Genomic DNA, 11,978 nt, shown 5'->3' with positions numbered 1-11,978 from the left:
AGTTGGGTAGCACCGTTCCCGGCCCTTGTTGTTTGCCTTGGGCCGGGCTCAGCCGGGCTGGCAGCGCTCGGGCTGGGGCGGGGGGGGGGGAGCTCGGTGCCAGCTCCCCGCGGACGTGGCAGACGGGGACGGGGAGGGGGGGAACCCACCCAAAAAAAAAAAACCAAAAATAAAAATAAAAAAAAAAAATCCCCCCCCCTTGTCACCTCAGTGTCCCAAAACTACCCCCGGCGTGACCCCGAGGACGGCGTGGCTCCGTCCTGCTGCCACCTGGGTGTCCCCAGCGCGGTTTTTTGGAGGGTTTTTTGAGGGTTTTGGTTTTTTTTTTCGGGTGTCCCGCCACCCCTCCCTGGCCGCCGCGGCGGCCGCGGATGCTGTAATGGAACAGGCGGCGTTTACGGGGCCAAACCCGGGACAACACTTCCCTTCTCCAAGCCGCCCTGGCCCCGGCGAGGCATTTTTCCACCCGTTTTTATTTTTTTATTTTTAATTTTTTTTTTTAAAATATATTTTTCCACCCTTTTTCTCTGGATGCGGGATCAAAGGAGGCGCGCGGGGGGGGGGGGGGGGGTGGTGGGGGTGGAATTTCCTCGGCCAAATCCCGATCCCTGCCCGGTCCCGCCGGGATGCGATCCCACCGCGGGCGGGCGCGGCGTGGGGCGGGGGGGGGGGGGGGAGGACACGGAGAGGGAGAGGAGGGAGAGGAGGAGGCACCTGGAGCGCTGAAATTCCATTTATTCCGCGGAATAAATTTATTCCAGCCGCTCCTTCCCCAGCTTCTGGGTGCTGCCTGTGTCTGGCTGCTCCTTGGCCTGGATTCTCCCCGCGCTCGCTGTTGGGTTGGTTTTTGGTTTTTTTTTCCCTGCCCTGAGTGTTGTTTTTCCCTGGATTTTGGCTGCCCTCAGGTGTTGTTTCGGGGGTTTTTTTTGTTTGTTTGTTTTTTGGGGTTTTTTTTCCTGGATTTTCCTTATCCTGGGTGGTCCTTATCCTTGGTGCTCCTTGTCCTGGATTCTCCCTGTCCTGGGTGTTATTTTCCCCGGGATTTTTCTTATCCTGGGTGTTCCTTTTCCTGGGTGTCATTTTTCCCGGGATTCTCCCTGTCCTGGGTGTCATTTTTCCCGGGATTCTCCCTGTCCTGGGTGTCATTTTTCCCGGGATTCTCACTGTCCTGGTCCTGTTTTTCCCCTGGATCCCGTTTTTTTCCATGGATCCTGCTTCTCCACGGATCCTGTTTTTATCCCTGGGTCCTGTTTTTATCCCCAGTCTTGTTTTTATCCCTGGATCCTGTTTTTCCCCTGGATCTTGTTTTGTCCCTGGATCCTGATTTTCCCCGGGTGTCAGGAATTGTCCCCACCGGGCTCCACGTCCCCTCTCCAGGGAAATCCGGGACAGGGCCGGGATCCGGGATCCGGGATCCTGCGGGAATGCTGGGATCTGGGATTCTGTGAGAATAAGTGAATCTGGGACCCGAGATCCCGTGGGAATCTGGGAATGGCAGGATCCAGGAATGCGGGAAATGTGGGAATGCCGGGATCCGGGATTCCGTGGGAATGAGGGAATATGGGGATCTGGGATCCTGTGGGAATCCAGGAATGCGGGAATGCTGGGATCTGGGATCATGTGGGAATGCGGGAATACAGGAATGTGGGATCCGGGATCCTGTGGAAATCCGGGAATGGCAGGATCTTGTGGGAATGCCAGAATGTGGGAACAGAGGAATGCTGGGATCCCGTGGGAGTCTGGGAATGCCGGGAATGCAGGGATGGGGGATCCTGTGGGAATGTGGGGATCCAGAAATACCGAGATCCAGGAATGCGGGAATTCAGGGATCCGGGATCCAGTGGGAATCCAGGAATCCGGGGAAAAGCGGGGAGAAAAGGGGGAAAATGGGGAGAAAAGGCCAAAAAAGGGGGAAAATGGGGGGGAAAGGGAAAAAAAATTCGGGACAGGAAGGGGTGACTCCCAACCCCAGGGAACGCCGAGCTGTGGGATGGGGGATCCAGGGAGAATTTTGGAATTTTTGGGTCAAACCCCCTCAAACTTCCCGGCTTTTTTTAGCACCAGGGACGCTCCAAATCACGGGAATTTGAGGCGAGGATGGAGCGAGGGTCTCCTAAAAGAATCCCACCCGTGGGTTTTTGGGGTGACTCAGGCGCGGATCCAACCCTGGGGAGGTTCAGGAGGCAAAAACCACGACTGGGAATATCCCAAGGAAAAAAAGAACAAAAAAAAATCGGGATGAGAAGAACTCAGCTGCTTTTTTTTTGTTTTTTCTTCTTTTTTTTTTTCCCCAGTTCCCGGCCCCGTTCCAAGCCGGGAAAGGAACGGGAGCCCGGAGCCGGCAGCTCCCGGCCCGCCCCGGTAATTTGGGATGGCCCGGATCCCAAAAAAAAGAAGGAAAAAAAAAAGGAAAAGGATGTGCCAGAACGTCGGGATCTCGGAGAGGCTTTTTTTTTTTTTTTTGGGATATTCCCGCCTCCCACAGCATCCCAAAAAACCCCTAAAAACCTCACAGGGAAGCAGGAGCAGAATTTGGGATTTTGGGGGGAATTTTTTTGGATTTTTTTGCGATTTTTTTGGGGAGTTTTTGGGGATATTCCATCACTTTCCCCCCCCCGTCAGGAATAAGGAGCTGGAAACGAACCTCGTGAAGCCGCTTTAATTTTAATTTTTTTTTTTTATTATTTATTTCTTTGAAAGAATGGAAAATGTAATGACAGGCTCTGACTGCAAAGGACAAAAGGAAGCAGCTGGGAAGGCCCTAAATAGAGAAAAACCCACAAAAAAAACCCCCAAAAACCCCAAATCAACAAAAGGGTGCCAGGGAACAGGGGGTGAAAAGGGGAAGGAAAAATTCGGGATCCCCTTTCCCAGCCCCACAGAGGGATTAGGGGGTGAGAGGGGAAAAATGAGCCCCAAAAATTGTCCCCTGGGTCCCTTCCCTGTCCCTGCTGGTGCAGAGGGGGCTCCTCCAGCCCCAAATCCCCAAATCCCCAAATCCCCGGGGATCCCCAAAGCAGAGGATCCCGGGGGATCCAGAGCACCTCCAAAGATCCCAGATCGGGGCTTTGCTGGGGACGCCAAAATTCCCAAACTGGAGTTTTCCTGGGGACCCCAAATCGGGGCTTTCCTGGGGACCCAAAGCAGCTCCAAAAATCCCAAATTGGAGCTTTCCCAGGGACCCCCAAAATCCCAAATTGGACTTTTCCCGGGGACCCCAAAATTCCCAAACTGGAGTTTTCCTGGGGACCCCAAATCGGGGCTTTGCTGGGGAGCCAAAGCAGCTCCAAAAATCCCAAATTGGAGTTTTCCTGGGGACCCCAAACCTGGGCATTCCAGGGGATCCAGAGAATTCCTGGGGACCCCAAATCGGGGCTTTGCTGGGGAGTCAAAGCACCGCCAAAAATCCCAAATTGGAGTTTTCCCGGGGACCCCAAAATTCCCAAACTGGAGTTTTCCCGGGGACCCCAAATCGGGGCTTTCCTGGGGAGCCAAAGCACCTCCAAAAATCCCAAATTGGAGTTTTCCCGGGGACCCCAAAATTCCCAAACTGGAGTTTTCCCGGGGACCCCAAATCGGGGCTTTCCTGGGGAGCCAAAGCACCTCCAAAAATCCCAAATTGGAGTTTTCCCGGGGACCCCCAAAATTCCCAAACTGGAGTTTTCCTGGGGACCCCAAAACTGAACATTCCTGGGGATCCAGAGCGTCACTGGGGACCCCGAAGCAGAGTTGTCCTGGGGACCCCAAAACGGAGCATTCCAGGGGATCCACAACATCTCCAAAATTCCTAAACTGGAGCTTCCCTGGAGATCCCAAAGCTGAACATCCCCTGGAGACCCGGAGAATCCCCGGGGACCCCAAATTGGAGCTTTCCTGGGGATCCCAAATCAGGGAATCCCTGGGAATCCCAACCTGGAGCATTCCAGGGAACCCCAAATCAGGGAATCCCTGGGAATCCCAACCTGGAGCATTCCAGGGAACCCCAAATCAGGGAATCCCTGGGAATTCCAGGCCTGAGCAACCCCGGGAACCCCAAACTGGAGCATTCCCAGGAGCGGGGACACGGCAGGGGCGGAATTCCAGACCCAGCTGTGGGATCCCAATCTCAGATCCAGCTGTGGGATTCCAGCCCGGATCTAACTGTGGAATTCCAGGCCCAGATCCAGCTGTGGGATCGCATTCAGGATCCAGCTGTGGAATTCCAGGCCTAGATCCAGCTGTGGGATCGCATTCAGGATCCAGCTGTGGGATCCCAACCCTGGATCCAGCTGTGGATTCCCAATCCCAGATCCAGCTGTGGAATTCCAGGCCCAGATCCAGCTGTGGGATCCCAATCTCAGACCCAGCTGTGGAATTCCGGCCCGGATCTAACTGTGGAATTCCAGGCCCAGATCCAGCTGTGGAATCCCAATCTCAGACCCAGCCGTGGGATCCCAATCTCAGATCCAGCTGTGGAATTCCAGGCCCAGATCCAGCTGTGGGATCCCAATCCCAGATCCAGCTGTGGAATTCCAGGCCCAGATCCAGCTGTGGGATCCCATTCAGGATCCAGCTGTGGGATCCCAACCCTGGATCCAGCTGTGGATTCCCAATCCCAGATCCAGCTGTGGAATTCCAGCCCGTCCTGCCAAGAGGAGCTGGAATTTTCCCTCTGGAAAACCTGCCGGGAGCTGGGAAAAAAAAAAAAATCCCCCAAAATCCCAAAAATGTGAGAGATCCTCCCTTTCCCTTGGAAAAGGAGTCCCTAGAAACCGGGAATTTTTGGGGGGACAAAGTGCAAGGAGCAGGAAAAAAACCCCCAGATCCCAAAAATCCCCAAATTCCGAGACTTCCACCCTTTCCCTTGGGAAAGAGATCCCCAAAAAATCGGGATTTTTTTTTTTGGGGGGGGACAACGTGCCAGGAGCAGGAAAAAAAATAATCCCAAAAAATCCTACACGGCCTGGGGGCGGCGGGATTCCTTTGGAAAAAAGGGAATTTTTCGGGAACAGCCCCAGGGCCTGTGAGATCATCGGATATTTTATTTTTTTTTCCCCCCCGCCACGGAATTCCACAGGAACCTCTTTCCCAATTTATTTGCGCTTTCCCGAGGTATTTCATTTTTTTTTTTTTAATATTTTTCGCATCCCAAACGTTCTGGAAAAAACATCTCAGGGTTGGTTTTTTCTTTTTTTTCTTTTTTTTTTTTTAAATATTATTTTCCTTTTTTTTTTTTCCCCCCCCCACCCCCAGCTATTTTTGAACCTTTTTATTTTATTTTATTTTATTTTATTTTTTTGGCTCCTTTTCCCCCCTCCGGGACTGCTGCCCATAAATAATAATAACAACAACATTTTTAAAGCCTTCTCGCTGACGCCTTCGCTCGGCCCCTGCCAGAGGCTTTTCATCCTCCAGATGGCGAAAAATCCGCCCCAAAAAAATAATAAAAAAAACCAACAACAACAACAACAACAAAAAATTAAAAAATGAGGTAAGAAATCCCTAAAAAAAGCCGGGAAGTTTTGGTAAATATTTGGTGTTTTTCTCACTTTTTTTTTTTTTTTCTTTTTTATTCTGTCACATGAAGGAGAAAAAGTTCTAAAAGTGGAGCAGCTGTTTTTGGGGTGGCTCTGTGCCCGGTTTTGGGGTGCCCGAGGGTCCCCTCTGGATTTGGGGGGGAGGGAGAAACCCCAAATCCCGGTTATTTTATAGCCCGGGGTGAATATTTTTAATCCCATATATTTTAGGTATCCCTGATCCTAAATATCCCATAACCCAAATCGCCCATTCCCTGAGTGTCCCTGATCCCAAATAACCCAAATCCCCCATACCCTGAGTACCCCAGATCCCAAATATCCCAAAACCCCAAACCCCCCATTCCCTGAGTGTCCCTGATCCCAAATAACCCAAACCCCCCATTCCCTGAGTGTCCCTGATCCCAAATAACCCAAATCCCCCATTCCCTGAGTACCCCAGATCCCAAATATCCCACAACCCCAAATCCCTCATTCCCTGCATGTCCCTGATCCCAAATAACCCAAATCCCCCATTCCCTGAGTACCCCAGATCCCAAATATCCCACAACCCCAAATCCCCCATTCCCTGCGTGTCCCTGATCCCAAATAACCCAAATCCCCCATTCCCTGCGTGTCCCTGATCCCAAATAACCCAAACCCCCCATTCCCTGATCCCCCCTGTGCCCCAAATCCCCCAAACCCCAAACCCCACTTTCTGGGTACCCCACATCCCCCACACCCCGAATATCCCAAATGCCCCAAACCCCACACACCCCATATCCCAAGTGCCCCAAATCCCCCACACCCCAGACACCCCAAAATCCAGGGACCCCGTACCTCTCATCCCCCACACCCCAAATCCCCCATAACCCGCGTACCCCACACCCCAAACCCCCAATACCCCAAACTCCAGGTACCCCAGACCCCAAATCCCCCACACCCCGAACCCCAATATCCCAAATCCCAAACTCCAGGCACCCCACACTCCCCACACCCCAAATCCCCCGTACCCCAAACTCCAGGCACCCCACACCCCAAATCCCCCAAACCCCAAATACCCCACACCACATATCCCCCACACCCCAAATCCCAGACACCCCAAACTCCGGGTACCCTAAATCCCAGATACCCCACACCCCAAATCCCCCACACCCCAAATCCCCCACACCCCAAATCCCAGACACCCCACACCCCAAATACCCCACACCACATATCCCCCACACCCCAAATCCCAGACACCCCAAACTCCAGGTACCCTAAATCCCAGACACCCCACACCCCAAATCCCCCAGACCCCAAATCCCCCAGACCCCAAATCCCAGACACCCCACACCCCAAATCCCCCAGACCCCAAATCCCAGACACCCCAAACTCCGGGTATCCCAAATCCCAGACACCCCACAACCCAAATCCCCCACACCCCAAATCCCAGACACCCCAAATCCCAGACACCCCACACCCCAAATCCCCCACACCCCAAATCCCCCAGACCCCAAATCCCAGACACCCCACACCCCAAATCCCCCACACCCCAAATCCCAGACACCCCAAATCCCAGACACCCCACGCCCCAAATCCCCCAGACCCCAAATCCCAGACACCCCAAATCCCAGACACCCCACACCCCAAATCCCCCACACCCCAAATCCCAGACACCCCACACCCCAAATCCCCCAGACCCCAAATCCCAGACACCCCAAACTCCGGGTATCCCAAATCCCAGACACCCCACACCCCAAATCCCCCAGACCCCAAATCCCCCAGACCCCAAATTCCAGACACCCCAAATCCCAGACACCCCACACCCCAAATCCCCCAGACCCCAAATCCCCCAGACCCCAAATCCCCCAGACCCCAAATCCCAGACACCCCACGCCCCAAATCCCCCAGACCCCAAATCCCCCAGACCCCAAATCCCCCAGACCCCAAATCCCCCAGACCCCAAACCCCCCCAAACTCCACGTACCCCACACCCCGAACCCCAACATCCCAAAATCCCAGACCTGGCTGGAGCTCACACCTCCGCAAATTCTTTCCCGAACCGATCAAACACAAAAAAAAAATTAAAATAAATAACAGTTACTAAAACTAATAATAATTAAATCAAAATAATTTACCGGGGAGACCCTTATTCAAAGGTTATCTCCCCACATTTCCCCTAAGCCAATTAATTAGCTGAAAAGTCTATTAAGCGTCCCCTACTTCCCTCCCCGAATTGGGTCAGGGGTCTTTTTTTTTTTATGGGGAGGGGGGTGGTAAAAACCTCGCTCTGAACTTTCCACCCCTTTGACAAGTGACAAAACCGATCAGCTCTGGGGGAACTCCCCATTTCCTCCCGCCGTGACTTTGGAATGGGTTTCCAGTCGTAAAAAAAAATAAAAATAATAAAAAGAAATAAAAATTTACGATTGTCTGTGTTCCCTCAGATTCTGTCCAGGAACACAGCTATACAAACATGGAAATGACAAGCGATTAATTATTTAAATCCGGGATAACTACCTCGAATCCGGCTTCTTACAACTAATTATTAACTCTTCATTGTTTCCAGCCAAGCCCGCCTATCTGCCCGCTCTAATTAATTACAGCAAAGCCCATCCTTAGATAAAACCTTAAATTTTCTAAGATCTTTTAATTCTTTCATAATTCGCGCCTCAAAAAACCGCAGGCACCCCAAATCCCCAATGTCTCAAACCCCAAACTCCAGGCGCCCCACATCCCTAAACCCCCATACCCCAAATATCCCATAACCCAAATACCCCAAACCCCAAACTCCAGGCGCCCCACATCCCTAAACCCCCGTACCCCAAATATCCCATAACCCAAATACCCCAAACCCCAAACTCCAGGCGCCCCACACCCCTAAACCCCCATACCCCAAATATCCCATAACCCAAATACCCCAAACCCCAAACTCCAGGCGCCCCACACCCCTAAACCCCCATACCCCAAATATCCCATAACCCAAATACCCCAAACCCCAAACTCCAGGCGCCCCACACCCCTAAACCCCCATACCCCAAATATCCCATAACCCAGGGACCACATACCCCTAATCCCTCACACCCCAAACCCCAAACTCCAAGTAGCTCAGACCCCAAAACACCCATATCCCAAATCCCCCAAACCCCAAATCCCAAATGCCAGGCACCCCACAGCCCTAATTCCACATACTCCAAATCCCCCAAACCCCAAACTCCAGGTACCCCATACTCCAAATCCCCCACACCCCAAATCCCCCAAACTCCAGGTACCCCATACTCCAAATCCCCCACACCCCAAATCCCCCAAACTCCAGGTACCCCATACTCCAAATCCTCCACACCCCAAATCCCCCAAACTCCAGGTACCCCATACCCCAAATCCCCCATACCCCAAATCCCCCAAACTCCAGGTACCCCATACCCCAAATTCCCCATACCCCAAATCCCCCAAACTCCAGGTACCCCATACCCCAAATCCCCCACACCCCAAATCCCCCAAACTCCAGGTACCCCATACTCCAAATCCTCCACACTCCAAATCCCCCATACCCCAAATCCCCCAAACCCCAAACTCCAGGTACCCCGAACCTCAAGTCCCCAACATCCCAAATCCCAAACTCCAGGTACCCTGTAGCGGAAATCCCTCAAACCCCAAACTCCAGGTACCCCATACCCCAAATCCCCAATACCTCAAATCCCAGACACCCCAAACTCCAGGCACCAGATACCCCAAATCCATCAAACCCCAAACCTCAAATTCCAGGTACCCCATATCCCAAATCCTCCACACCCCAAACTCCAGGCACCAGATACCCCAAATCCATCAAACCCCAAACCTCAAATTCCAGGTACCCCATATCCCAAATCCTCCACACCCCAAACTCCAGGCACCAGATACCCCAAATCCATCAAACCCCAAACCCTAAATCCCCCAAACCCCAAATCCCCCGATACCCATTTACCCCCCAACCCCTCCCGCCCCACTCCAGCCCCGTGGGGTCTCCCGGCACGTGGGATTGGGGTCCCCCCTTTTCTTTTGGGAATATTTCACCCCCACTTTCCCTGGAGTCACCCCAGAATGTCCCCAACCCCGACCTGGCAACGTCCCCACATCCCACCCGGGTATGTCCCCAGATCCAGCCCAGCAATGTCCCCAAATCCCTCTTGACAATGTCCCCAAATCCAGCCCGACAATGTCCCCAAATCCCGCCCGGGAATGTCCCCAAATCCCGCCCGGGAATGTCCCCAGATCCGACTCGGGAATGTCCCCAGATCCCGCCCGGGAATGTCCCCAAATCCAGCAGGACAATGTCCCCAAAACCAGCCCGGGGATGTCCCCAAATCCCGCCTGGCAATGTCCCCAAAGCCAGCCCGGTAATATCCCCAGATCCAGCCCGGGAAACGTCCCCACATCCAGTCCAAAAACGTCCCCAAATCCGACCCGGGAATGTCCCCGAATCCCGCCGGACAATGTCCCCAAATCCCGTCGGACAACGTCCCCGAATCCCGGCCAGAGGTCCCCGCCTGTCACCTAGCGGGGGATTTTGGGAACCACGTGATTTCCAGGAACATCCCGTTTTTCTTTCGGGGGAATCGAAACCGCCGAATTTCGAGTGGGAACCTCGAGAGCGGAACTTCATGGAGGAGAAGGGCGGATTTCTCCCAGAAAAAACCAGGCCGGCGGCCTGGAAAGTGGCGGCCGCTGTCACCCTGGTGGTGGCCGCGGCCGTGGCGGTGACTGTCCCCACCCTGCTGTGCCACCGCGGAGGGGACGGGAATTCCACGGAGAGGCTGGAAAAGGCTCTGGATGTCACCAACAGGTCCCTGGCCCTGGGGAGGTGGCAGCGCTGCAGGGAGGAGCTGGTGGGTGTTGGGGACATGGGGACCCTCGTTTGGGGGGGGAGGGGGGTTTGGGGACATGGGGAGGGGACAGCGCCAGTGTCACCGTGTCACCCGCTCAGGGAGAGCTGCAGGGGAAAGTCTCGGAGCTGGAGCAGGCGCTGGCCAATGTCACCCGGCTGGAGGGTGAGTGCTGGGCAGGGGGCGGCCACTGTCCCCCGGGCCACCTGGGCCACCTGGGCACTGTCCCCTGGGTCCCCCTGTCCCCCAGGCCACCTGGGCACTGTCCCCTGGGTCCCCCTGTCCCCCGGGCCACCTGGGCACTGTCCCCTGGGTCCTCCTCTCCCCTGGGCCACCTGGGCACTGTCCCCTGGGTCCCCCTGTCCCCTGGGCCACCTGGGCACTGTTCCCTGGGTCCTCCTGTCCCCTGGGCCACATGGGCACTGTCCCCCGGGCCACCTGGGCCACCTGGGCACTGTTCCCTGGGTCCTTCTGTCCCCCGGGCCACCTGGGCACTGTCCCCTGGGTCCCCCTGTCCCCTGGGCCACCTGGGCACTGTTCCCTGGGTCCTCCTGTCCCCTGGGCCACCTGGGCACTGTCCCCTGGGTCCTCCTGTCCCCTGGGCCACATGGGCACTGTCCCCTGGGCCACCTGGGCACTGTCCCCTGGGTCCTCCTGTCCCCTGGGCCACATGGGCACTGTCCCCCGGGCCACCTGGGCCACCTGGGCACTGTCCCCTGGGTCCCCCTGTCCCCTGGGCCACCTGGGCACTGTCCTCTGGGTCCTCCTGTCCCCTGGGCCACCTGGGCACTGTCCCCTGAGTCTCTCTGTCCCCTAGTACACCTGATCTCTGTCCCCTGGGTCACCCTGGGCCCTGTGCCCTGAGTCTCCCTGTCCCCTGTGTTGTCCTGTCCCCTGTCCCACCCTGTCCCTGTCCCCTCCGCAGAGCAGAACCGGGCTCTGGGGACAGAGGTGACGCGGCTGCGGGAGCAGCTGGGGGAGGAGCAGAACCTCAGGTGAGCCCCGCCCCCACCCCCACTGCCACCCCCTGTCCCCCTCGCCCCTGTCCCTGTCACCCCACTGTCGCTGTCCCCCCCAGGTCGCAGCTCCAGCTGCAGAACCGGCTGATACGGGACCAGCTGCAGGACATGAGGAGAGCCCAGCGTTCCACAGGGGACAAGCCCGCGCTGTCCCCCGATGTCCCCAAGCTGCTCCTCCTCCTCCTCCTCGCCGTACTCGCGATGTGACCCCGAGCACGCCGGAGTCCCCCTGTCCCCTCTGTGGGGTGACCGGGGACTGTCCCCACCCCGCCCGGGGGTGGCCTCAGTGTCCCCCTGTCCCTTCTGTGGGGTGACCAGGGACTGTCCCCTGCGGCCACCACGGGGAGGGAAGTGACCGGGACACCACAACGCTGCCCTGAACCGCAGATATTCCACAATTCCTCCTTTTTAACCCAATTTCCAATAAATAAATTTAGAAAAAAACCCCAACCTTCCCTTCCTGCGGGGTGGCGGGCGGGGACACAGACGGAAACCTCAACTCCCCCCCCCCACCCCCAACTGTCCCCAAGGCCACCTCGAGACTTGTCCCCTCAGCTGCCACAGAGCCCTGTCCCCTCTCCGGCACAAACCAAACCTATCCTGGGGCCGTGACCCTGCCACAA

The sequence above is a fragment of the Chamaea fasciata genome, unplaced genomic scaffold (genome assembly GCF_029207755.1).
Source record: "Chamaea fasciata isolate MVZ Bird 193981 ecotype frontalis unplaced genomic scaffold, bChaFas1.0.hap1 SCAF_28, whole genome shotgun sequence".
NCBI classification, from domain to species: Eukaryota; Metazoa; Chordata; class Aves; order Passeriformes; family Sylviidae; genus Chamaea; species Chamaea fasciata.
This window is presented reverse-complemented; position numbering follows the sequence as displayed.